Genomic DNA, 25,294 nt, shown 5'->3' with positions numbered 1-25,294 from the left:
GAGACCGCTGTGTGTGTCTGTCTTTCCCAGTGCTTGTCGTTTTTTTGCGCTGTGTTTTGTCCCTAAATCATGAGCAAACAAACTCAAGCACCTATCCTTCTGAATACCTAAATGGTTCAATCTCATAGGATATTTGTGGCCGACTGAGGCGCCAAAATATTGAGAGGTATAATCTGTGCTCGGCCCGCCGCGGTGGCTCAGTGGTTACGGCGCTCGGCTGCTGACCCGAAAAATGCGGGTTCTATCCCGGCCGCGGCGGCTGAATTTCGATGGAGGCGAAATTCTAGAGGCCCGTGTAGTGTGCGATGTCAGTGCACGTTAAAGAACCCCAGGTGGTTGAAATGTCCGGAGCCCTTCACTACGGCGTCCCTCATAGCCTGAGTCGCTTTGCGACGTTAAACCCCATTAAAACAAACCAAACCAATCCAATCTGTGCCCGCTTACGTGAAGACAAGCGCGGCACCCTGACATCTCCACTAGCAGAGAAAGGAGGAGCAATTGTATTCAGATTCGCCTGAGTGCACATGAGGATTGCCGCACTCGCACTGCATCAGGGAGGGCAAGGTTTTAGGTCGTGCATGTGCAGGTTGCAGGATTCAAACCAAAGTTAATCCTTCTCGCAATAGCTGCTTGTTACGAAAGTCCTACATTAAAGAGTGATCTCTAAATGCAGTAGAAAGTAACAGCTTAATCATTTCAAAGAAAGGTTAAGAAAAGTTTTAGAACGCTAGCAATTATGCTCATTCTGGCATTTTTGTGAGGGCCTGAGCGAATAACTTAGCTGATAAAAGAAATTTGCGTAATCCTTATACGTTTTTGTTTCTGAGCTAAATTCTAAAGTCGCGGTGCAAATCTCGCAAAGGGCGACAGAAACCGGAGTATTCAGATTAGGAGCTTTAATGGGGCATGCTGGTCTCGGCTACAACAAGACAGTGGTCGTTGGCGAGCATTAATGGAGTGCTCTGTCTTGGAATGGACCAAACGCGGCTGGCGATGGTACTGTTTATAGTCCTTAATGCACAAGTAAGCTGGGAGAAAAGAATAAACAATTAAAATATTCAGCTTAAAGGAGACAAAAATCTGCGCATTCCGAGTCTAGATTACATGAGGAAATAGGGAGGGGGCAAATTAAGACTGGCTAAACTTTAATTCCTCGCTAATATAATTGTTTTGAGAGGAGATAGTTTTGTGCGAGCTCTGCGAAGTGCACAGTCGTATTTGTAGTTGTTTGCTGCCTGAATGGACAGGCACGTCGATTCGAAACCGATGATCGAAGTCGAAGTCCGAGTTGACTTCATTGCATGTTAGCGAAGTACAGGTTATACATGTGTATTCAGGAAGAGATCCCCAACTAATAGACTGGAGGAAACTCCTATAAAAACTATGCTAAAAAATATCACGACAAGTATTGCGCACGACAAATTTTTTGTTGTCCTCAGTGTGATAGAAGCCGATTTCTTCCCATTTCACTAAATTTCTTCAGATGCTGTATTCACTGATTCTGCGAATAAAAAACAGAGCCTGCGCACTCTCCCTCAAATGCTAAAGCATTTACGGACGTGAGGGGTAGAGATGTTTTCGTGCTTCTACACTTAAATTTCCTTGACATTTCATAAACAAAACCATTTAATATTTGAAGTGACAAAGGGAATCAACTAGTGGTGTTTTCGCAGCATTACATGCCCATCGCCATCTTTGCAGTATTCTGCTGTATGAGTCTCAAATTTCTCTCAAGTGCCATGAACCGTGCGCGACACACGCAAGCAATAACTGCTCGTAGGTCTAATATGAAAGCGAACAGTCGGTTTGTATGTAACAGCACCGCGTTAAAGTCGAAAGTATCTTACGATTATTATAACAGGACAAATTGTGTTAGTCACTCATATTTATAGAATTATAATTAGTTCAATGCTCATACTCTGTTCTATGGATTAAGGTTTACAGGGGTTTAAGGTCCTAAAGCGACTCAGGCTGTGAGGCACGCCGCAGTCCGTAATTTTCGACCCACTGGAGTTCTTTAACCTGCAGGGACATTGCACAGTACACGGGTCTGCAGAATTTCACCTTCATCACATTCCTCTTTAACATTGGAAGGCGTCTGTCTGCATGTGCTTCTGTTCATGAGCCGGTGTCGCATTTAAGTGCTCAACCGATCCTGGAATCGAAGCCTCTAAGCTTCGATTCCAGGATCGGTTGAGCACTTAAATGAGACACCGGCTCATCAACAGCCTCGAAGCCTCTAAGCTTCGATTCCTTGAATGTGCACTGCTTGTCTTAAGCCTTCGATCAGCAGGCTCTGGAGCGTGCTGATGTACTATCGAAACAGCATCACATGCTGCATGTATCACATGTATAGTATCACATACTTCTTATGCCTCAAAATCTGTAACCAGTCCAAGGAATCGCGACAAATGTCGCAATCGCACACCGGAACGCGCCGTTCGAGAACCTCTAAGAAGAAGTCGAGAGCACTGCGAGCAGCGGACCGGGTTTCGGCGAGACTGTGTCCGAACAAGCACACCATGTGGGAACAAGCAAGGCGATGCGTTTAACTCTGAGTGGAAACACCGTAAAATCACCAAGCTAGTCTTGTCGTGTAAGTAGAAAAAAAAAGAATTCAATTGAACGGCTTTTTTTACTCAATCGCTCCCCGCGCTAGGCGAACACAGATGGCGACACGGCCTCGGGCTGTCTTTATCGTGCCCGCCTGGTCTGGCGTGAACGATTGTCTTATATTGCCCAACCACGCCTCCTACTTCTCAAGCCATTCTTCTGCAGCTCTAGTCGACCTTTTTCTTTTTTTTCCAATATCCCAGTGACTGAGCTCTGGCCATGCCAACTGGACCGGAACAGATGGTCGTCTTAGGCCCATGGCAGGCGACCCGTGTTGCAAAGCAAGCGCGTAACGGCCAAAAGCATGTGCACAACAAACATGGCTGAGATGATTTTCGTTCGGTGTGAATTTCTTTGAGTAATCCTATTTTTATTCATGCATAGAACACCTTTGAAAGATACTGGAGAGAGTCAGGCTGTTTTCTACTATATTGTCGCCGAATTTAAAGCTTTTACTACCTACGCAGGCAACTCAGGTGCTGAATTTGTGCGAGTACAAGCGCTGGTGTATCACATGGCCTTCTATATACCGTAAAAACAATAGTACCGTCTTAATTATTATTGTTAAATTATGAATGCAAATGTGTAAATATAGGAATTAATACAAAAAGATACATGCGCTGTGTGCCAACAGTGACAATACAATATAGGAATTATGGCACGAAGGGGCTTGTAATGGCGCAGTATATAAGCATGCTGTCGAATGGCTGTAGTGATGAAATGTACGGACGAGCCTGGCTATAGTATGACATCGGTAGTTCAGTGGCAAAGTGTAGTAACGGCGAAACTGAGTCTCCGATCTTGCCAAGCTGCACCTCCGCGTGCTCAGTACGGTGCAACTGAGTGCGTACGATGGGGTCTAGAGATGACTCTTTGCGGGGTAGCACTTGAAACGCGGCTTGCCTTTGCCGGCCGCGGGCGTCCTCGCGGTGACTGTCTGGTTAGGCATGAAGTAGCGCACCATAAGTTCACTCCTGGTGAACGCTGGCCAGTCCGCCGACCTGCGTTTGTACCGTTTAAACAAACCCTGTTACAATATTTCTTTGACCGAACGCCAAAGATAACAAGACAGATCGAAACAAAAGATAAGAAAGTCAGTTTCGCCCTGGAGTAAACCACAAATTTCTAAGATAGCAATAATTTACCTTTAACGTCTAGCTTGACGCAGGCAATTTTTTTAGTCGTAACATGGCAAACTTTGTGTAAAAATTGACACTTGATGCGCGGACGATGCTTGTCTTGCAGACTTACCACTGTATCATCGCCTGGATTTCAGTTCATTGAATCCACTTTACTGACAAGCCTTGGGGGATATATAGGTGCTGCAATTCATGGTATACCTAAAATTAAGCTTTTTCAGGTATATTTTAAGGCGGAAGCCTTTAATGTCTCATCGTTGTAAGCAGCAGTTGTCGACAGAAAAGGTCACGCTTTTCAATTGGTGCAAACGGTCGTGACGTCACAGAGCGCGAATTTCAAACCGGGCCAATTGTACTTTGGCTAGTAACCATGCAACCCATTGAAGGGATCGTATAGTGATGCTCCAAGTAAGTGGGACTGAGCTTAGTTAATTGCTTAATTACCCAATTAGCCTAATTAGCTTTACTAGTCAGGCCATATAAATAAATAAAACCGATTAAGAAATTGGTCGAGCTCAGGAATCAAACCCCGGTCTTCGGCGTGAGAGACGAGCATGCTACCCACTCCGCCATGCCTGCTCGATGGTTTGGAATAACCAAAGGCGCGTCTAGTGAATACGGTGTCTTCACTCACTCTCATCCTCCTCCATTCCCTTCCCGCGAGGTTTAGGTGTCCACCGAAAAATGAGAGACAGATACATTTCCTTTCCTCAAAAACCAATTTACTGACGAGCGAGGCGTAGAACCGAATGGGCGATGGCGTTCTATGGACTCCATGGCAGCGTTGCAAGACGCTGTCGCGTTCCACTCTTAGGGGCATCAATGACCACACTTTAGGTCAAAAAATTGCCCCCCTGAATTTTGTGAGACAGTTACTGCGTAATTTCCTTTCCTCAAATGCAATTTTCATTTTCTTCATTACGGCTCCTCTTTATCTATTTTCTTTCACTCCCACTTCCTCCCTTCCTCTACGGTGCGGTTCAGGTGTCCACCGAGATGACAGAGAATTACTGCGCCATTTCCTTTCCTCAAAAAGTGTTGCGTTCAAAGGGCAAGGCATCGCGCTGAACGGGTGGTGTTCCGCGGACTCCCTGGCAGCGCTACAACGCGCTGTCGCGTTCCACTCCTAAAGGCGAAGCTTAAGCCTCATTAATTAGCAGTTAATCAGTATTCAGGCATTAATCAGTAATTAATCATTCATTAGTGATTTGTCATCGCTTAGTAATTAGTACTCAATTATATGTGACGCCACCGGTGCCACAGAAACAGCGAAGGTGGTGCGGAAAACGCTTCCGCCTCTACCCGCTTTAGACAGTCAAAGTGCCCCTGAATTTTAACATATCAGGTAGGTTTAATAATTCATAGATCACGTATTTTACATTACTTATAGTGACTCTTGTCTGTCCATTCATTATGATTGCCTCAGGTCATAAAAACTGCCCCCTAATTTTTCTTTTGCTCCGAAAGAACACGACAGAGGTACCTTTTCATATAACCCTTTCCGATACACTGAAGCAATAATGTTTGGCAGAGATGCCATCCTGAGGTTTTCGGAACCGAAAGAACCACGCTGATATGTAATCGTCGGTGCTCAGTACACTAGGAAAAATGACACAATTCAATAGATTCGCCTAGGTGACTAAGCAGCGGAGCTACCATCCAGAGCGGTGTCAATTGCCTGACAGCTTCCAGCAAAAATAAATATCTCTAAACTTGAGCACTGGGACGACCTTCTAGCCGACTCGGACCCGCAGCATCAGCTCACGCTGGTAGAGCGAGCCAGAGACTTCTGGCCAGTACTCCTTCTCCAAGGTCTACCTAACCTAATCTCTGCTAATGCAGTTTCTTAATCAATCGATAAATCAATCAATCAATCAATCATAATCCAGTCCACCACCTGCAGGTGTGGCAACACACTAAGAAACAAACTGTTCGAAGCATCAAAAATGAATTGATTAAATTTTCCGTTTGAGGCTGTCGATCACTTTCAACAAATTTGTTGAACTGACCGAGCGAAAAAGAGTACCGATCCTCACCCGTTGTCGATGAAGCCGAGTACGGCGTCGGCGAAGCCTCTGGCTCCAGGTGGCTCGAGGTAGTCCTCGAAGTCGTCGTTGTGCTGTGGCGCCTGTGCGGGCGTGACGGCCTCGTGGTCGACCAGACCGAACTCGTAGACGTGCACAACCGCCGTGTCCGACAAATACTCGGCGAAGGCCAGTGCGGGGCAGACATAGAGCGCCTCGTCCAGCAAGGCGCCGTAGTGGAGAAACGCGTGGCCGGCGTCGTTCAGCGACTCCAGGTCCGTGTGCAGGTTCTCGGCCTCCAGGATCTCCTCGCCGAAGGTGAACGTGAAGAGCGCTGAGGCGGTGCTGCGGTGCTGGTCGGGCGTGAAGTGCGCCCACGAGCTGTTCGTCGAGGCGTCCAGGAAGCGCGCGAAAAAGTGCGTCCCTTCGCCCCGGCCGAAGCCTACCAACACTGGCAGCGGAGGAGAAAGTCGTGGGGCCGCAGCTGCCTCAGCGCCTCTGGGGGCCAGCACAGGCCGCCTCTCGGATGCTAGCAGCTGGAAGCAATGATAAGGTACTAAATATACCGCATTATCGCGGTTCAAAGCGTTTTATGACGCTACTCTACTGGTTTCATTAACCCATCCACAAGACAGGACAATGGGGAGGGCAGATCGCCTGGCAGGGCCAGGTGCCGAATTCGTTGTAGACTCCGTCACTGTGGCCTCAATTTTAATAGCACAGTTCTATCTGCTGATGGTGATGGCTTGCTACGGTTGCGTCTGCTTCATCGTTTATATACTTAAGAAAATTAACAGATCCTCCCCTCTCTTCTAGGCTCGCACCATTTCAGTCAAGATTACTTATTTCCGAAGTTTACGCGCCACTGAGGGAGAGTGTGAGCTCAGGAGAGCTGCGATAACCCTTAATAAACCCTTCCCCCGCCTCGCCCCCTTCACGTGCCCTTTCCGCAGTGGGCATATGGATATGCAAAGAAAGGCAAAGAGAAAAACATATAACATTGTGCTAACGAATACGCTTTGCGTTGGGGTAGCATTACACTGCAAGGCCAGTAAATGCAATGATAACTGTAGCCAACCAACCTTAGGATCGACGGGTACTAGCGGGTCTCCGTATGTGGGCAGGAAGGGGCTCAGGGTCTGCGAAAAGTAGTCGTCGACGGGGAGGGTCACCAGTGCCGCCGTGTACGCCGCCTGGAGGCAGGCAAGGGCACGGCGCTCATCCTCTGCCTCGTCAGGCGAGGTGCACAGCTTGGCCACGACCAGCCGCACGTTCTCAGCGTCAGCGCACTCGCCCAGGCACGACAGCGGTGAGCCTCCCTGCGCAAACGGGTGTGAATCCCTCTTAGCGCATAGCTGCGATCGCAACTTATCAGGCACTCTTCAACCGCTGATGAAGGCAACTTCCCATGGATGTTTTCGGTGCTTTAACCTTCGTGGTAGCTACCGCTTGCAATGGCAGTAATGGCCGCGTTTATTGCTCGGGAAGAAACGATAAACACTTAGTTAAATGACCCATGGCTCCTTCATCACCCTGAGGGCTCAAGGTCCTCCTGCTTGCCGGTGAGCAGCTGTTGCAGACGAGTGTGCCAGAAAGCGGTTCATTAGCCCTGCTGAGCAACGCTTGCCGTCCGTTAGGGAATGTTGCGACGAAGGAACTGACGCTGTGGCGTTTTGGCTCTCGGACTGTTCGGCTCTCCGACTAAGCACGAATGTGGGGATGGAGCCGCTCAGTGAAATATTGGTTGCATTCTGGTACTGTCCTATTTTGTGTAAGATCAAGTCACAGGAACACCGTACGTAATCCCCTCTGTGGTTTCCTGAGAAGCCCGACGTGCTTTCTTGGACAAGAACCTGGTGATCTTGGGAATTCTTGTGCAGCTGTACGTTATTCGGGAAAGGAACGGAGATGAAAGACACGCAAAGTGGGGCCGCATGGCTTTTCCAATGCGATAAGGATGTAATTTCCTAAGAACCCATAAGAGGGGAAAAACTGTAGGGGCACCCAACATTCGCCTTAAGGGCGGGCGCTCCCAGCGGCAGGCATTGGCTGGCCTAGGCTGCTCGTCCCGAGCGACCAATCATTGAATCAGCTGCCACCTGCCGAGGTGGCCAGGCCGTGATGCTCCCGCATGGTCACGTGACCTACGTGGCCCACTTGCCTCCTAGGCTGCTCTCTGGGGACCACCTGGCAGAGCCACGCCCGTGATCTTCCGCTCACAACAGTGACGCCGACAACACCGCCAACGGATTTTCTGGTGAACGGTGCCTCTACCGCTACCGCGTTAAGAGGGCGACTTTGTTGAAAGCTTTCGCTCAAAGCCACTGCAAATAAGCAGACGCAATGAGACAGGGACGAAGCACGCAAAGTAAATCAGCTTAGGGCCTCAAGTATTGCCAAGCGTATTTTTGAGTTTGCATGTAGTTTTTCCTGTCCGTTATTTCTATGTCTTCAAGCAAGTGAATGTAGTTGATGAGCGCAGCGGCATAAAGAGGTTTCACACTAACGAAATAAGTAAAGTATGTTTTCATACAATGCAGATTGTGAAGCCATCATCACAAGAGTTGTTAAACACAGAATCTCCTCGACGACAACTATGGTGTATTGCTGACTATGAGACGAAAAAAATCCTTCATAATAAATTGAAATTCGAGTTCTCGGAAATTTGCCGAGCTGAGTTAAAGGCAGAATCTCGTCGTTTGCGCATTAGTTCTATGTGGAAATCATTGAAATAAGGTTAAATGCGGGATAGGCGCTGGTATGCTGCCTGCAGTCGTTTGCATATTTTGGCAGCGAGAGAAGCCTGTAGCATCGGCGCACCTGCAGCACGGCTCTTGAAAACAGTAAGCTCCCCCTGAGCGGCGACAGGATGTGCAGTCCAGCGCTGACGGCCCCGGCATCCACTCCCCAGAGAACCAGGCTGCGAAGGTCTCCGCCGAACACGGCCGCGTTCCCTTTGATCCACCTCAGGGCAAGGTGCTGGTCCCACAGACCTTGATTGCCTGGGAAGCCGGTTACGTTGGCGTAGAGGAAGCCGAACACGCCAAGCCTGCAACATTAAAAGGCTCATGAGGTGAGAACCAGGCGGCCGTTTCTTTTCTCTGAACAGCTGCTCTTTCATCACCGACACGTATACATCGTTGTTTCTATGTGGTAAGAAACATTGACACTGCCATCGTATTTCAAAAACAAGGTCACCAGCAATGACATGCAGACCAGTGGATGCCATACTTATGATATTGGGTAATATGCCACCTGTGGTTGTAAGAAACACGTGCGTGCGCGCTGATCATATAAAGTACAGTCTGCGACCTTAAAGCATTGCTACTTTGTGCGCCTCTGACCTACAAGCATAGCAGAAGCTATACAAGGGAGCAGCTGCAGGATGCAGATGCATCTAAACTGGCTCGTCTTTTTTGTGCGGGCTTTTTTGCTTCGCCGGAATTACGTCTACCTGTCACCGTGGTTTGCGTGCACCTGTCTTTACCATTATCACACGTCACAATTGAGCGTTAAATTCGAGCGATTTGAACTTACCGGAACTTATACGTGCGCTTCTCGGATGCGGAAGAGTAATATCGATATCGTTCGATGCATGGGGACCCCCCCCCCCACCAGGCGTTCTCCGTCAGTGAGCAACGGGGCAGCTTCAGGATGCAGACGCATCTAAACTGGCTCGTCTTTTTTGTGCAGGCTTTTGCTACATGCGACGGTCCCTCCTAAGAAGATGCAGCTTCACCGGAATTACCGTGTACCTGCCACCGTGGTCTGTGTGCACCTGTCTTGACTATCATCACATGTCACATGTGCTCTAATCCAGACCCCACCTTGTCAGTGTCTGATCAGTTGGAAATCATTATTGAAAATTAGAAGGTGTCTGCAACTGAACTGAAATCTACCGGGGTGAAGTTGGACGGTCATATATCAGAATCAAACTGAAGGCTGGTTTCTATTGAAGGAACAATAAAATCTTTCACAGAGACATTAAAGGAGGTAGAGGAATAATAGTGTACTGTTCTGGAGCTACGAGGACAGTTTGCATCAATGTATAGCAAGTTTGATGAGCTAGCGTATCGCTGTCGGCGTAGTAACTTTATTATCTTTGGGGTCAAGGAAGATAGCAGAGAAACTCTGAGGAGCCTGAGGGCTGCTCTGTTAACAGAAGTGTTTGAAAAAAAAAAGTATTACGATAGCGAGCGTTGCACGCATACACCGCTTCGGCAAGCAATTAGAAGAAATGGATAGACCAGCGATAATGAGGCTCTCCCCTGTTAATGAAAAAATGAACCTCCTTAGGAATGCAAAGAAGCTGAAAGGCTCAGAAATGTCTTTAACTAAGGACTACCTGCTAAGAACTCAGAGTATGGAAACTGCTGTGGTGTACCGTTAAATATAATTGCAAACCTGAGGATAAGGCATACTTGAAATTTGACAAGGTAGTTTTCAAAAGCGATACATATGTCTGGGATGAAGAAAGGAATGAAAGACGGAAAGATGATTCCGAAGGCGAAGATTCTGGAAGTGTGAATATTGCCTCATCATCGACACATATTGTCACATCAGAATCAGAAAGGAAAGACTTAAAAAGAACGAGCTAATAATACGAGATCGTTACGACTCGTTTCCTTCAACGCTCAGAGCATCGGAAATAAGACAGCCAAATTCGAAGAACTCCTTCACGACCCGAACCCGCACATTTCGTTTCTGACAGAAACATGGCTTCATTCTGAAATCTCAGGTGGCTTAGTTGTTCCCCTCGCCTGCAGAATATTGCGATGCGACAGACCGACTCGTGGAGGAGGAGTAGCGATAGTGCTTAAGGAAAGCATTATCTACTGTGATGCTGCCGGGTATTCCTAACCATGAAGGTCCTTTTTGTAAGATAGATTTCTGTGGCAACACTATTATATTAGGTGTAGTATATGGACCTCCTAACGCGGATGTAATGCCCGTTTGGTGCCTTCAAGAGAAAATAAATGATGAAATTATTGTGCCGCCTTTCTTGAAGAGCTGTGAAGTTATGTTCAACGCTTCCGGGGAGACCGAGTAATCTTGATTTTAGGTGGCGATCTCAACTTGTTGATATAGATTGGATCCACATGATTACTACGGGCGCCAACTCTGGTTATTCTGAGCTCCTTTTGGACACTGCCTTCATGTGTAATCTGACCGAGATTGTTGACAGACCAACCAGCATCTGTGCCTCTGTATCCCACATTCTTGACCTTGTGTTCATTAGCTCCGACCTTAAGTGCATTGCTGTTGATGTTTTGAAGGGTGTATCTGATCATAATCTTGTTTCCTGCGTCTTTTTTTCCTATCAGCTTATGCTGACAGCATAAACCGTCCCATTGTTGTGAAAAATTTTGATAAAACATGATTTAGGAATTTTGGACTTTACAGAGACCCACGTTCAGAGCTTTAGGGCTGAGGAGAATGTAAATGTTTTATGGTGTATGTTCATAAAGACATGGTTCGATTGCTTGACAGTTTGTGTTCCTAGCGTTATTAAGAAAAAAAAACATACCCATGGATTACGTGGAACGTTATCCACGCTAAACGTAAGCTAAAGCGAATGTGGCGTTTAAGTAATCGGAATAAGTCTAATGAGAGCATACTAGGCAGTGTATTAAAAAACAAGAAAAGCAAGCTAAGGATTCCTTTTGTAATGTTGCGCTTGGGCGTTTTCTCAGTTCACAGGAAATTTCAGAAATCACAGGAAAAGTTCTGGCGATACATGAATGGCAAGAAACTACGCAATGTGTCATTAATAGTGGATGGTTCACCTGTCACAGGGTCAAAGCATATTGCTGGTTTGTTTAATGAGTACATTCCATCAGTTTATACCGATGAAACCTCGAGTTTTCCTTCTAAGCCAGACGGCTGGACTTCTTTAAAGCCAGATGTTACTATCTCCCGCGAAGGTATTTTGAATGTTCTTCTGAAACTTGACGCTAAAAAGTTTAATGGGCCTGATAACATCCCTCCAGCTTTTCTCCGCCGTTACGCAGAATGGTTGTCACATCACCTGGATGTTATTTTCAACGCCTGTCTGTTCCTGTACGAAGTCCCATCATAATGGAAAACCCCACGTGTCGCACCTGTTTTTAAAAGCAATGACCCATCTTGTGTATCTAATTATCGGCCAATATCTTCGGTCTCGACCAGTTGAAAAATGTTTGAGCATGTGATGTGCCGAGCTTTGACGGAAATTTCGGAACCCACCTATTTTTTATGTGATGAGCAACGTGGATTTAGGCATGGTTTATCTACCATCTCACAACTGTACGCAGCTTGATGTTTGGTTGGCAGCGAAATTATAATTAATCGGGACAACCTAACCCTCCACTGCACTCTCGGTCAGTTTGGAGGGGGACGAGCAAAAAACGTTTCCACTCTGCGCGCAAAAGATGAGATTCGACTGCTGAACGGCTAGAGGGTCCACGTCTGATTAGCCGTTGACCGGAGGCATGAGGCGCAGACAAGTCCCTTAACAAACCACTTTACTTGGGACGAAAAAAACAAAGACAAAATGAACCAAAGAAAGCCCAACGAAGCAGCATCAATACACAGGCACGACACGAATAACAAACACAAAATCAGGTCGCGAACACTACAATAAACACATAGAAGGAAAGATCAGGGCGATTACGATACAACGGTGTTAAACGATTAAAGCAATAAATAATATACAAAATAATAGGAGGAGAGACAGCAACAGGACAAAGAAAAGTTGCTGGGGTGTAGCTTTGGTTAAACCTGGTAGGTTGCGTAAGCATCCATAGCGTTCCATTCGGGATCATCACCGGTTGTAGGCGATTCGGTTTCGAGAGAGGCGCAGTGAGCCCGTCTAGCAGCGTCTTGAGCGCGCCGCTTAGCAAAGCGCTATTCGCGTTCTTCATCTGTCTCCGAAGCCCATTATTTCCTGGCTTCGTCAAGCCGACGTCGTCTCCCTTTCGGTTTATCAGGCGGCATAACGACGGAGCCTGCAAGCGAGCGAACGCATTTTATACACCCCGCCCCTCCCCGTTCTCCGGCCTCCTCTCCACACTCCGCAGCTGGCGAGATCGCGGTGAGTAGGGTGCCTCGATGCCAGCGCCGCCGTTGGCGCTGGCATCGAGGCACCCTACCCTAGCGGTGAGGGCAGCGCCTCCACTCGGCAGCAGCGCGGCTACAGCTGTAGTGCGCCGCGCCTCGCGCCGCCCTTCAAGGTCAAACGTAACTCGCGGCCGCCCCGACGCGAAGGGCTGAAACCTGTCGTAATATTGCTTACGCAAAAAAAAAAGAATTCAATCGAGTGGGGAGAAACGGTGGCTTAACTGCGAGGTGGCAAGGTCCGGTCGCACGGAGCGTCGGGCTGCGGATGCGCGCGCGGCTGATGGGGTTTTGCGAATACGGGCGAACTTGGGCCACGCGAGTGCGGGGCCGCCGTCGCCGCGCTCTACGCTTCAGGCACCCGCTTAGGCTCGCTTGCCGATCACTTCCCTGGCTGACACACATGTCCGCACGCACCGAAATATCCAAGCTAACTCCCGACTCGCGGTTTTCCCGCCACCGCGCTCGCATGGCAAACAAACAAACAAAAAAAAACTCAAGGCAGAGTGCGCCAGCAAGTTGCAGATGTTGAAAAGGGTGGAAAACAAACACGAAAAACCAGAGAAGGAACAGGAGCGAGAGCCACGGCCCTAACGAGGAGCGATGCTAACTTGCGACGGTCGGGAAGGATGCCGGGGCATTCAACCGACAGCTCTCCGTTCCCACAACTGGCAAGCGCTCCCTACCCAGCGATAATACAAGGAGGGAGCAAAGTAGACTTGACCCTCCAGCGTCGCGAGTGGTCAACTCTCCGCGCGGGGGGCAAAATCGTCGCTGCCGCGCTGCGACATATTTCTGAAAACAGAGGTGCCTTGCCTACCTCTGTTGCACAAGTAAAAGACGTGCACGGCAGGCACGACTTTGTGGCACAAATGGACGCTGTTTTTCTTGACTTCGCCAAAGACTTTGATGAGGTACCGCACACTAAACTCATAGAAAAGCTGCTTTACACTGCCGGAATCAATCCTAATATTAATGACCTCATTAGAGCCTACTTAGAAGACCATGTTAACGATGAGTACTTTGATGCACTTACGGTTTAATCTATTGTTCCGCAAGGATCAGTTCTAGGGCCTATCCTATTTTTAATTTATGTAAATGACGTCATTAATCTGGTTGATTCCGAAGTTAGAGTTAAACTATTTGCAGATGACTGTGTTTTATGCTCCTTAGTTAACTGCACAGCGGACCATGTTAAGTAACAAGTGAAGGCAGGGTGGTTGGTGGTTGACAAGGAGTGCATATTGCAACCGCGCAAAACGACGAGGGACGAAGGGAGGAAACAACAGGACAAGACAGGACAAATTCCGCGTCTTGTCCTGTGCTTTCCTCTCTTCGTCCCTCGTCGTTTTGCGCGGTTGCAATGTGCACTCCATTGATCATGTTACGCTTAACGGTAACCTGCAGAAGATATCAAACTGATGCGACAAATAGGGTACGTTTCTTAACGTCAGTAAATGTCGGCATTTAGAATTTTAAAAAGAAAACTGTTCTGATACATTAATATTGTATGTTGCAGTACCACTTCCAGAATCCTCGTCTGTGAAATACCTTGGACGTCAGATAACTAATTGCCTAAGCTGGGATGCCCACATCAATATTACATGGGGGAAAGCTCTCAAGACTCTGTGGTGTTTGATACGGAAACTGCAGAAGGCCCCAAAACATGTGAAACTGTCACCGTATAAGGCTTTGGTGCGGCCTCGTCTGGAATCTGCCTGTTGTTTATGGGACCCATTTACCGCCAAGAATATTTCCAAATTCGAAAGAGTGCACAGGACCGCAACCGGTTTCATTTGCAACAGATGCAAGCGAACAGATAATGTGACAGCTATGATCAGTTGTATTGACCTCGAATCTCTTGAGACAAGGCGCGAGGTTGAAATGTTTGCACCTAATATATAATAATGTGATGAAAATAAACACTCATGACTATATTACTCCTGTTTCTCGAGCAAGTAGGCGTTATAACAATGAAAAAATGCTACAAGAAAATCGTGCATACTCTAAAGGAGTTAAACAATCATTTTTTGTCATATCGATTACAGAGTGGATGAATTGCCGAAGTCTGTAGTGAATAGCCCGAATGTAGAAATGTTTCTTGATAATCTGAGAGCCTTTTATATGCGAAACCCTTTTTTTTTCTTCTTTTTTCGCATCATCTCTTCTCTTCTGCATGACGCTCGTGTACATCTCGTTTATTTTTGGTTGTATCTGTGCTCACCCCTGCTTGGAGTAAAGCGACTCCGCAGTATTAAATAATTAAAGTGATACCGCACATCCTTAAAAATGTATAAGTGTCGTTTGGTTTTTATGGGGTTTAACGTCCCAAAGCAACTCAGGCTATGAGGAACGCCGTAGTGAAGGGCTACGGAAATTTCGACCACCTGGCGTTCATTACGAATGTTTAAATGTTCGTACTGACGCTTACAGCGATATCTCGTTTGTGCCTTCGTCACACATTACGTTACTACCAATGGTCTCGTCATGAACGCACGCCTCTTAGAAAGCCTAATTTTCACGTTTAATTCACGGGCAATCATTTAAGCGCATTCCTACCCGCGCCTTATTCTTCTGTCACGCAGTGGTCTTATGGAATGCCTTACCGGAAAACGTAGTCACATGCAGAAACAGAAAAACATTGAATGACTCTTTAGCTAAACATAATAATCCGGAATAAACTGCACTTCTTGCTTTCGTTCCTGCTCTGTATTTTTGTTTTCTATAATTTTGCTCAGTCGACGTTATAATAACTTATTATTTATTGCTGCATTTTCGCGTTTTGCTGTAGTCTTGCCTATTCCAACGCGACAGCGTTAAGCCTCCCGTTCTGCAGAAAGCCCGGCGTCGTCGGCGACGTTGTGAGGGAGAAACCTTCCGCTAGCAACCAAGGTGGACCAAGTGAGTCACGTGACACTTCGGCGTCATCACAACCGGCCCACCGCGTTGTGAGAGAAACGACCACCGTGGCAGGTGGCAGTTATATTGATTGGTATTTGGCAGCGAGATGTTCTTCGGGATGAGCAACCTGGGTCGCACAAGCGCCACAGGTGGCCGCTCCTGCCATCGCAGAGCAGTGGCGCAACGCTTAACCGCTGCACCACCGCACTAGGAGTGGTATGAGGACGCCCATAGATCTATGAATGTAAAGTAGAGAATTACCAACACCGCATATATGAGCATTAACCCATTAACTTATCGTGTCATACCGTTAAGGCGTAGCTTAGATGTCCCTTGAAATTTTTTGCTCTTCCTGTATTCGGCGTTGTATTTTGCCCATCCCTTTTTTTTCCAGCCTTTTCAAGGAAAGCTAAACCTGTTAACCTGCCTCCCTTTATGAAATGTATTTGGCCCTGAAAGAAAAAATAAATACAATGGAATTTAAAAGTGAGTAGACCCGTACTGTGTCGAGGAAACAACTGAGCGTAAAAAATAGCCTGATAATTGAAAAAAATCACAGTGGGTTCAGAAGGTGCACCCATTCTATTGCTCCGCAGCGGCAGGCAAGAGAGCTGCTCACAATGAGTTCGCAATGCTTGCTCGTAATCGCGTGATTCTCTTGGCGGTAGGCGCTGCGGTGGCTTTCAGTTGAATCCCCAGCTAATGATTCTCCGCTCGGGGCAGGACTGAAAGCGTGGCGAACTTTTCCCGAGGCCATTAAAAGCGCTTGTTTCACTTGGTCCTACTGTTCGTCCCGTGCTGCTCTGCCATCCGCCACCTCCAGACAGCGAATGCGGGCGCAGCGCACCTGTAGTTGGGCACGGCGACCACGCAGTCGCAGCGCACAGCCATCAGAGCTCCATCGTACTGGCGCAGCCGGTTGGAGCCATGCGTGATGTGCCCTCCGTGCAGGAGCACCACCACGGGCCGTAGCTTGGCCGGGCTTAGGCTGGGCGTCCACAGGTTTACGTGGAGGCAGTCTTCAGTCCAGTCGGCGCTCGCTGTGCCTCGCTGCCGCTCGTGCGTGCGCAGCCACTGAGGAGGGCATGGTGGTGCCTGCGCTCAAAGAGTGCCATTGAGAGCGACAAACGAGATGTTAGGAAGGTAGGCGTGGTTTGACGTGCCGAAGCTGCACATATATGGGTTATGAAAGACGCTGTAGGGGAGTATTTCCAGAACTCTTTAACGAATAAGCTGACATAAACGCCGAACAGAAGGCTGATTTTGCAGCCTTCTGTCACCGAAATGCGGCGGGTGCGGCAAGGGCACAACCCTGCGGACCTGGGTTCTTCCCCATCGAACCTTAATTGGAAAAGGGTGCCTGAATTCTTCCCCGAGCGAAAAATATTCCGTGGGCAAACCACATTGGCCCTTATTTTCTTTCGCGAGGAAAGGTTGAGTAACTCTATGCGTAGATTAGACTACTCTCTTTAATCCCAGCTTCTAAGAGTTGGCCCTAACCGTACCCTTGATCCTGGAAGTTAGCTATAGCGTACTGCTTCAGAAACGGTTGCACTGAACCGCGGCGGTACACAATACATATATTTTTAATTTTTTATGGACGACACAGTTACTTTCTTACACGGCGGAGGAATGCACATGAAATATTTGCGAAAAAGAAAAGTGCTAGAAATCAACCCGAAACCCTCCACTACGGTAAGCCTCACACCCCGCAGTCTTGCTTTACCTCGTAAAACGGAATCAGTCAACCTCTCGCACTCGATTCCCTTTTAAAAAGTGGGAAGGGGAGCTCACCTTGAAGGTGACCCTGAGCTCCCCCCGCCACGGGCGTACGGGCGTAGGTCTCTGGAAGCGGGCGACTCCCAGCGGCGGCTCGGCGTATGGAATTCCTTAGAAGGCGAGGACGCTGCTGTTACCCGCGTCTACCCACAGTCCACGCAAGCTGCCGCTGCTCTTCTCCACCGAATGGCTCAGTTCCGCCGAGCGACGCTGCCCGCGTGCTTGCCCTCCGTGCCGCCCCAAGTGGAGGATCCAGAGAGCCAGGGCTGCGGCCGTAGTCCAACACACCACCATGCCTGCGGGGTGTTAAGCTTACAACACTTGCATCGCCTATTTTGCATTGCACCATCGCTAATAATCCATCGACAGAGATTATTGATTGAATGAGTTTATTCGGCAAATACTGACAATGCTGCCGACAATCCTGCTCGAGGGCCCAGGGGTGATGACCAATGTGCCCATTCAGTGTAAAATTACATCTTAACTCTCCCGTCTATGCTCTCGCGTGTATTCCGGTGTCTGTGCAGAAATGCACAGGTGCAGCAGTGCGATATGTCTAGCAGGTGAGACATTACACAAGGCTAGGAACTTCAGCTTTGGACCCTGCACTGTTCTTCGTCCAAGTCTCGCGGTTCTGAAGTTTAGCTGACGCTCAGAAAGCAGAATGTGAGAAGGGAGCGAACGAGTGCGAATGCCGTGCCAGCGAATCTGCCTCTCTCGGATTGGGTTCGCGCGTTGCGTCCTCTTAGCTTGTGTTCCTTTCATGCGGCGCGTGCGAACTCTTGAGCGCTGAGGTGCCAAATTGGGGCGGGTACCCGGTTGTTCGGTTTTTCGTGCAGCAGTGAACATGAGCTGCACTTTCCTCTTCATTAACACTCCCCGTTTGGCCTCCTCTATACGCTGCCGCTCTGTGGAAACCCTCGCTGTTGGTTTGCGTGGCGCGTCACTAGCTAACGTGGAACCGTCACAGGTTAAGTCGCTGGCGTCCGCCTCATTGTCAGTTGGTGATCTAGCCTGCTCTGGCTCACCACTGTGAGAGTTTATCGGGCTTACAGGGCTTACAGGTAGAGTTCGGTCTTTCTCTTGCTCAGCGGCGAACGTTTCTCTGTCCACACGGAGTTTGAGAAAGCCATCCGAGTGGGGCAACACAAGATTGGTATTCAATTCCTCTCCTAGCCCCAGCTCACCACTTGCGCCTGATTCGGAAGACTCACTCTAGCAGGCACTACTATCGGTACTCTTTACCCCTGTGCTAGAAGTGAGTAAGTCCTGGGCTGGCTCGTCATTAGGTAATGCGGAGCCATCAAGGTTTAGGTCGCCGGCGTTCGTCTCATCGTCAGTTTTTAACCAAGCCTGCTCTAGCTCATCACCGTTATCTCCAAAACTAAGGCCTTTTTCTTTGGGCAGCATATCCAAGCGATTTGAGATAATCGAGGGATGCTGCTTAGGCAGGTTTTGGGAGACGGCTGCCTCGGTCAGACGCTCCCCGAGCGGGCTCTCGATCGCGACGCGGGCAATGGGCAAAGACATGGCTTCAGTGGAGCAAAACTCATTTTCGGGTGTTCGGTCGCGAGCGCCTTTCGTTCCCTCATCGTTGAACTGATCTTTGTTTCGAGGCAGCGCTGAGGCGCATTCCTCGCTTACAATAGAACTTGCAGTTGCCGCTTTCAGCGCGCGACTGCTTTCTGGAGGACTACATTTTTGCGCTGCGCCTACGCCTTTCTGGGTTGCAGGGGCAATCTGCGCGTCATCGCGTTTTTCAGCTAACGCCGCGCTCTGGCTTGGAGCTCCACAGTCGCTGTCTGGTTTGCCCTCTTCAACTACGTGCTCTGCTGGCGCTGCGAATTCGTGAGCCTTCGAAATGGTGAGGACCAGCGCAGCGTTATCTCCAAAACAAAGGCCCTTTTCTTTGGGCAGCATATCCGAGCGATTTGAGAAAATCGAGTGATGCTGCTTAGGCAGGTTTTGGGAGACGGCTGCCTTGGTCAGACGCACCCCGAGCGGGCTCTCGATCGCACGCGGGTAATGGGCAAAGACTCGCTGTTTTCTTTCATGATTTGCCTTATGCAGGCATTCTCGCCTGTGAACTCTTCATGCTTAACGTTTGCACAGTCGACAGTGTTGATGGTGGCAGCCGAGTCGCGGAGAACATAGCACAGTTTTTTGTTTACTGGTAGTTCCCGGAGAGAGGGCTGCAAGAATTGCAAGCTGTCGTCCCCATTGTCTGGAGACACAAAGGCAACTCTAGGCTTACGGCAGCCGATCGCAAGGTGTCCGGGCCCTCGACACCGGAAACAGACGATCGGCTTTTTAGCTTCAAAAGCCTTCTCCATTGCGCTGCTAGCATCGTTGCTTTTGAGTGTTGGAGGGGTATTCGACGGCGCGTTTTTCGCGAAACTGGTGGTTCTCTCTGGGATTGACCTTGCCCTATCACTGTTCTTCTGAGCAACTAATTTGTGCCTAGCTGACCCAGCGGGGCTCGTTGGCTGGTCGCTGACGCACTGATGGGAGCGCTGCCCACTGCCATCACTTCGGCCTTTAGAATCAGTCTCTACACGAATTCCGAAGTATCGGAAGAGGGCACTTTTCGCTCTGTCGTAGTTGTGGCATCCTCATCGGACAGTCGCGCTAATACGGCGGCGACATCACAAGGAAGGATGGCCAGCAACATCATTGACCATTCGCCCTGATCTAGCTCCTCTTCCGTACATATCTGTTCAAAATTCGCGAGGAAAGTTCTGAAGCTGTCGCCTCTTTGAAAAGTCCGCAACTGATCTTGGGCCCTTCGCCGTTTTAGAAACTGAGTCGTACGTATGAGCTCCTGCTGCTCTCGTTTACGTAGTTCCTCGAGCTCAGCGCGTCTCTTACGGCATTGCTCCTGCCATTCTATCTCCTCCTCTTGACGAAGCCTTCACGTTTCCTGCTCCACCTTTTGTTCTACAATAATCTCCCACGTCTCCGAAATTCCGTCACCCTCAGCACCACATTCCTTAAGAGCCTTAATCAGCTGCGGCTTTCTGTGACTTTTCCTGGCCTCAATATCCAGTTTTTCACACAGCAAAATCAACTCTGGCTTCTTTAGCTTGCTCAAATCCATGGCAAGTTCCGAACGAGGACTTTCAATACAAGCTGCTACGTGAAATGTTTAAGCGAGCACGTGCAGAAAACAATCTAAAGGTAGTGATAAATTTCCAGAGTTATCAGCCTGGCAGATTCTTAAAGAAAGTCAAGCGCTCACCACTGCTGAAGCCAGGACCAAGCGTGGACGATCCCGCCGCTGCCAACCAGTTGATATGTTTTGCCGGGCTAGTAGCGTGTTCCACCAGGCATCCGGTCCAGGAGCACCGCCGCTGTGCTAACGGAGGAAGGAACGTGGACCGGAGACGGGGAGTAGGGGAAGTGAAGGAAAAACTGTATTCACATATTTACATGATTATTTACAAAAACAAACCGAGTAAAAGCTGAGAAGTCTCAGGGAAACGCTGAAGGAACCGCTCAGGGAATGGCTCCGGGAATGGCTCCTCGATGAACGTGTCGAGCGCTTTAAATAGACCCTCCCGAGATCTTCCCGCCTTTTTCTGACCAATCGGAGGGACTTCGTCCGGGTGCTCCAAGGTCGTTCACCGCTTCGTCGTCTTCCTCGGCTGAGGCCCTTGGATCCCCGGAAGTGGCCCGTCAGGCCATGTGGATTCCATATCTTGTTTCGAGGAAACGCCAAGGGTGAACACCTGCAGCGTCGTCACCTCGCTTTATCCGCTGATGCCCTTGGATACTCGGAAGTGTCCAGAAGAGCGTGTTGTCGGGCTAGTCGTTTCCAGCCAGGTGGATTCCATATCTTGTTCCAAGGAAATGCCCCAAAGGCGAACACCTGCTGCGGCGTCACCCCGCGGTTGACAAAAGAACGAGGCGCGGTTGAATGGCAGGCGCTTGGCAGACGCTCGTCTCCGCAGGTGGCAGCTGGCGTTGAGACATGTCACCCTGACAGATGCACACACAAAGTCGCAGGGTCAATACTTGGGTGCCGTTTAAGGGGAACTCCGGAAAACACGTCGTGGCAGTTAGGCAGAAGTGGTGGTACGTGGAATCCAGGAGTCGAATGCGTCCCTCGTGTTCGGTTCCACCTGTGAGGAGGTTCCATGGGAGCGCGTGCATGAAGAAAGACCACTTTCGCAGAACGACGCACTGCCTCTGGGCATGGCCTAAGTGGATACAGATGTGACGGGAACACACAAAGAGTTAGGGGAGGGGGTAGAAACACAACAGTGGTGTCCCTAGCCTCGGTGCATGTGGTCGGCTAGGCCAGCAACAGATAGTTGTGGCCGTACTGACTCTTGCACCCATCTGTAAATAGCGTGCACAAATGCATAAAAGTTCTTTCTTTCTCCCTAAATCGCTTTGCCTACAAGTCATTTCTTGCAAATTGGAATAAAACCACCTTGGCGCAAATAATTTCACAAGGCCAAGAGAAACAAGCAGAGAACGCACGCCTGTTCGCTGTCTCCTCGCCTCTTTTGTCCTTGTCAATTTATTTGCGCCAAGGTGGTTTATTGCAAGTTTCAAGATGCTAAACCAACTAGCCGGGCAACATGCCTTACTGTGCAAGTCGTTTTATCGAGAAGCCTTTCAAGCGGGGCATCCAGTTTCTGGAAACCAACGGACCAACACCACCGGCAACTCTACGTATAACGGCTCCACAGCTACCATACTACTTCATAAAGTCAACAATAAAATTCCAATAACGAAGGGTTTGAGGCAGGGAGACACGATATCGCCAATGCTATTCACCGACTGTTTACAGGAGGTGTTCCAAGGCCTAGATTGGGAACAGTTCGGGATAAGTGCTAATGGAGAATACCTAAGTAATTTGCGATTCGCTGATGTCATTGCCTTGCTAAGTCACTCAGGAGGGGAGCTGCAAAGAATGATCAATGAGTTAGACAGGTAGAGCAGAACGATGGCTTAAAATTATCATGCAGAAGACCGAAGTAATGTTCAACAGCATCGCAAAGAAACAGCAGTTCACAGTTGGTAGCGAGATAGTGGAACAGGTAAGGGAATAGGTGTACTTAGGGCCGGTAGTGGCAGCTGATCCCGATCATGAAGGGGAAATAACTAGAAGAATAAGAGTGGGGTGGAGCGCACATGGCAGATTCTCTCAGATTATGAATGGCAGTTTACCAATATCCCTCAAGAGAAAAATTTACAGCAGCTGTATTTTAATGGTACTCACCTATGGGGCAGAAACGTGGAGGCTAACGAAGAGGGTTCAGCTTAAGTTAAGGACAACACAGTGAGCTATGGAAAGAAAAATGATAGGCGTAACATTAAGAGATTGGAAGCGGGCGGAGTGGGTGAAGGAACCAACGCGGGTTAATGACATCCTAGTCAAAATGAAGAGGAAGAAATGGGCTTGGGCAGGCCATGTAGTGCGAAGGCAAGATAACCGCTGGTCCTTAAGAGTAACGGACTGGATTCCATGAGAAGGCAAGCATAGCAGGGGGCGACAGAAAGTTAGGTGGGCGGATGAGATTGAGAAGTTTGCTGGGACATGGTGGCCGCAACTGGCAAAGAACAGGGTTAATTGGAAAGACATGGGAGAGGCTTTTGCCCTCCAGTGGGCGTAGTCAGGCTGCTGCTGCTGCTGCTGGTGAAATCGGTCGACTGGCAACTTACGCTGGCATTCCCGACACAGCACAGGTGAAACACATTCTGAAGGATAAATGAGAAAAGTCATCGGAACAGGTCGTTAAAAGGTTTGCTTTGTGCGTGTTCAAGCGTCGCTCATCTAGGGGTTTAAATTACAGCCAGCTCTGACCGGTGGCTTGAAAGAACCGTGGAGATGCATGTCACAAAATTCGGCGCATTTTTGAAACAAAGAAAGAAAAACAGCGCCGCGCGTGAGCATCTCATCGGCGCGGTCGTAAAACGGGGGAGAAGGAAACCCCTGCGTGTGGGTACCCCTTTCACAATCGCTCGCAGGAAGGAATGAGTCAGCCACGACACCGATTTCCCTAGAACGTCGGAGACGCCTCTACTGCTAACCAGCGAAAAAGGGCGTAGCCTTACGTGCGCTAAGACAAGCCTTCCCCCCTGTTCACTTGCCCGTCGGCGGCGGCGCCACGCCAGAAGTTACGAGAAGCTCCACGAAGCGACTCCCGGCTTTTGACCAATGAGGACACGCCGCCGGCGCGAGAAAGAAAAGGAGACTGCACGGCCGACATTCCGTGTAGGTGCGCGCCTACTTTGGCGCGTCGAACAAACAGACGCCGATCAAGCCTATATAAGTATGGCGTTCACCGCTGTCAGTCTAGTCCAAGGCGCCGTTTAAACTTCGGAGAAGAGTGCCCGCTTGAATCCCGGGAAAACACCACTCGGCCAGCAACGGACCAACGAGGCAACGTTCGCCAGTCTGCGGGACGGCATCGTCGTGGACCTCTGGTCGTCGGACTGTCGCAGTTCCCGGTGCACAAATTTTGTTTTGTTTGTTTGCCTCTCCCTTGTGTTAGTGCACTATGGGTGCAATATTGCCTGTGTATTGTATTCTCTCTCGAGTTTAACTTTGCATAAGTTGCACTGTTTTGTTAATCATTTTGTATGTGTTTGTACTAGTGATTGTGAAATCCTCTGTATCGTCTCATTGCTGGATAAAGCTTGTTTTCTTTGTGAACCTTTGGCTCCGACCGATTCTCTGGCTTGCGACCGGCGAAAGCTGGGCACCAAACGACCAAAAACCTCTTCCCACTTGGTAGCTGGTCTCCGCTGAGCTTGCCACGCTGAGTCGAGGGCTACTCCTTTGAGTCCGAGACCGCTACACCCCCCCCCCCCCAGCTCTAAGGGTGCCTGGAAACTCACGCTTAAAAGTGCGGGAAGTTGGGTGACAATGCAGAATGCACGCATGCATGTTGCGAGCGGACATCTTCATTATGCCAGGATTATCTGAAAGGAAATTTCACGCAGTGATCTTTCCTGAACCCTCTCCTCCAACCTTTATTTGCGGTCTTTATCAGGCACCCTTTTATTGCTTTTGGGTGAAGACTTGTTTTAATAAGGCCCTGTCAATGGATGCACACAGAGGAAAATTCGCTCGCATTATTTCAAAACAACTTAAGAGAAGATGCATTGTGCTACTTAACTTTTCTCTTGATGGTTTGGTTTATGGGGTTTAACGTCCGAAAGTGACTGAGGCCATCAGAGACGCCGCAGTGGAGGGCTCCGGAAATTTCGACCACCTGGGGTTCTATAACGTGCACTGACATCGCACAGTACACGGGCCTCGAATTTCTCCTCCAAAGAAATTCAACTGCCGCGGCCGGGATCGAACCTGCGTCTTTCGGGCCAGCAGCCGAGCACCATAGCCACTGAGCCACCGTGGCGGCAAACTTTTCTCTTGAAGGGTATCACTAAACTGTCATCCATGACCTGATAGAAACAGCCAAATGCACCGCACCCCGTTCTTGTTCTTGTAGTCATTTCCCTCTCGTGACCCAGATCTGCTGTGAATACCTGTACTAAGTAGACGTATTCTCTTACCAATTCCATCGCCTCGCTACCCATTGCAAAGTGCGGCTCCGTTGCGAGTCTGTTGAGTATTACTTCGGTTTCTTCATATTAACTTTTAGACGAACCGTTATGCTCTGCCTAAGCCAATGATCATGATTTGTAGTCCATGCCTTGAGTGACTTAGCAAGGCAATGCCATCAGCGCATCGCACATTATATTCTTTGTTTCAGAATAATGCAAAGC

General features: G+C 48.9%; 1 pseudogene; it reads right to left on the bottom strand.

Annotated features, from left to right (window-relative positions):
* Positions 1 to 3,472: 3,472 nt before the first annotated feature.
* Positions 3,473 to 17,900, bottom strand: LOC149326295 (uncharacterized; annotated as a pseudogene).
* Between the last annotated feature and the right edge of the window lie 7,394 nt (positions 17,901 to 25,294).

This window comes from Amblyomma mixtum, chromosome 10 (assembly GCF_055824585.1).
Source record: "Amblyomma mixtum isolate Tamu chromosome 10, ASM5582458v1, whole genome shotgun sequence".
NCBI lineage: Eukaryota > Metazoa > Arthropoda > Arachnida > Ixodida > Ixodidae > Amblyomma > Amblyomma mixtum.
The sequence above is the reverse complement of the archived record's forward strand: the minus strand, read 5'-3'. Positions and strand labels throughout refer to the sequence as shown.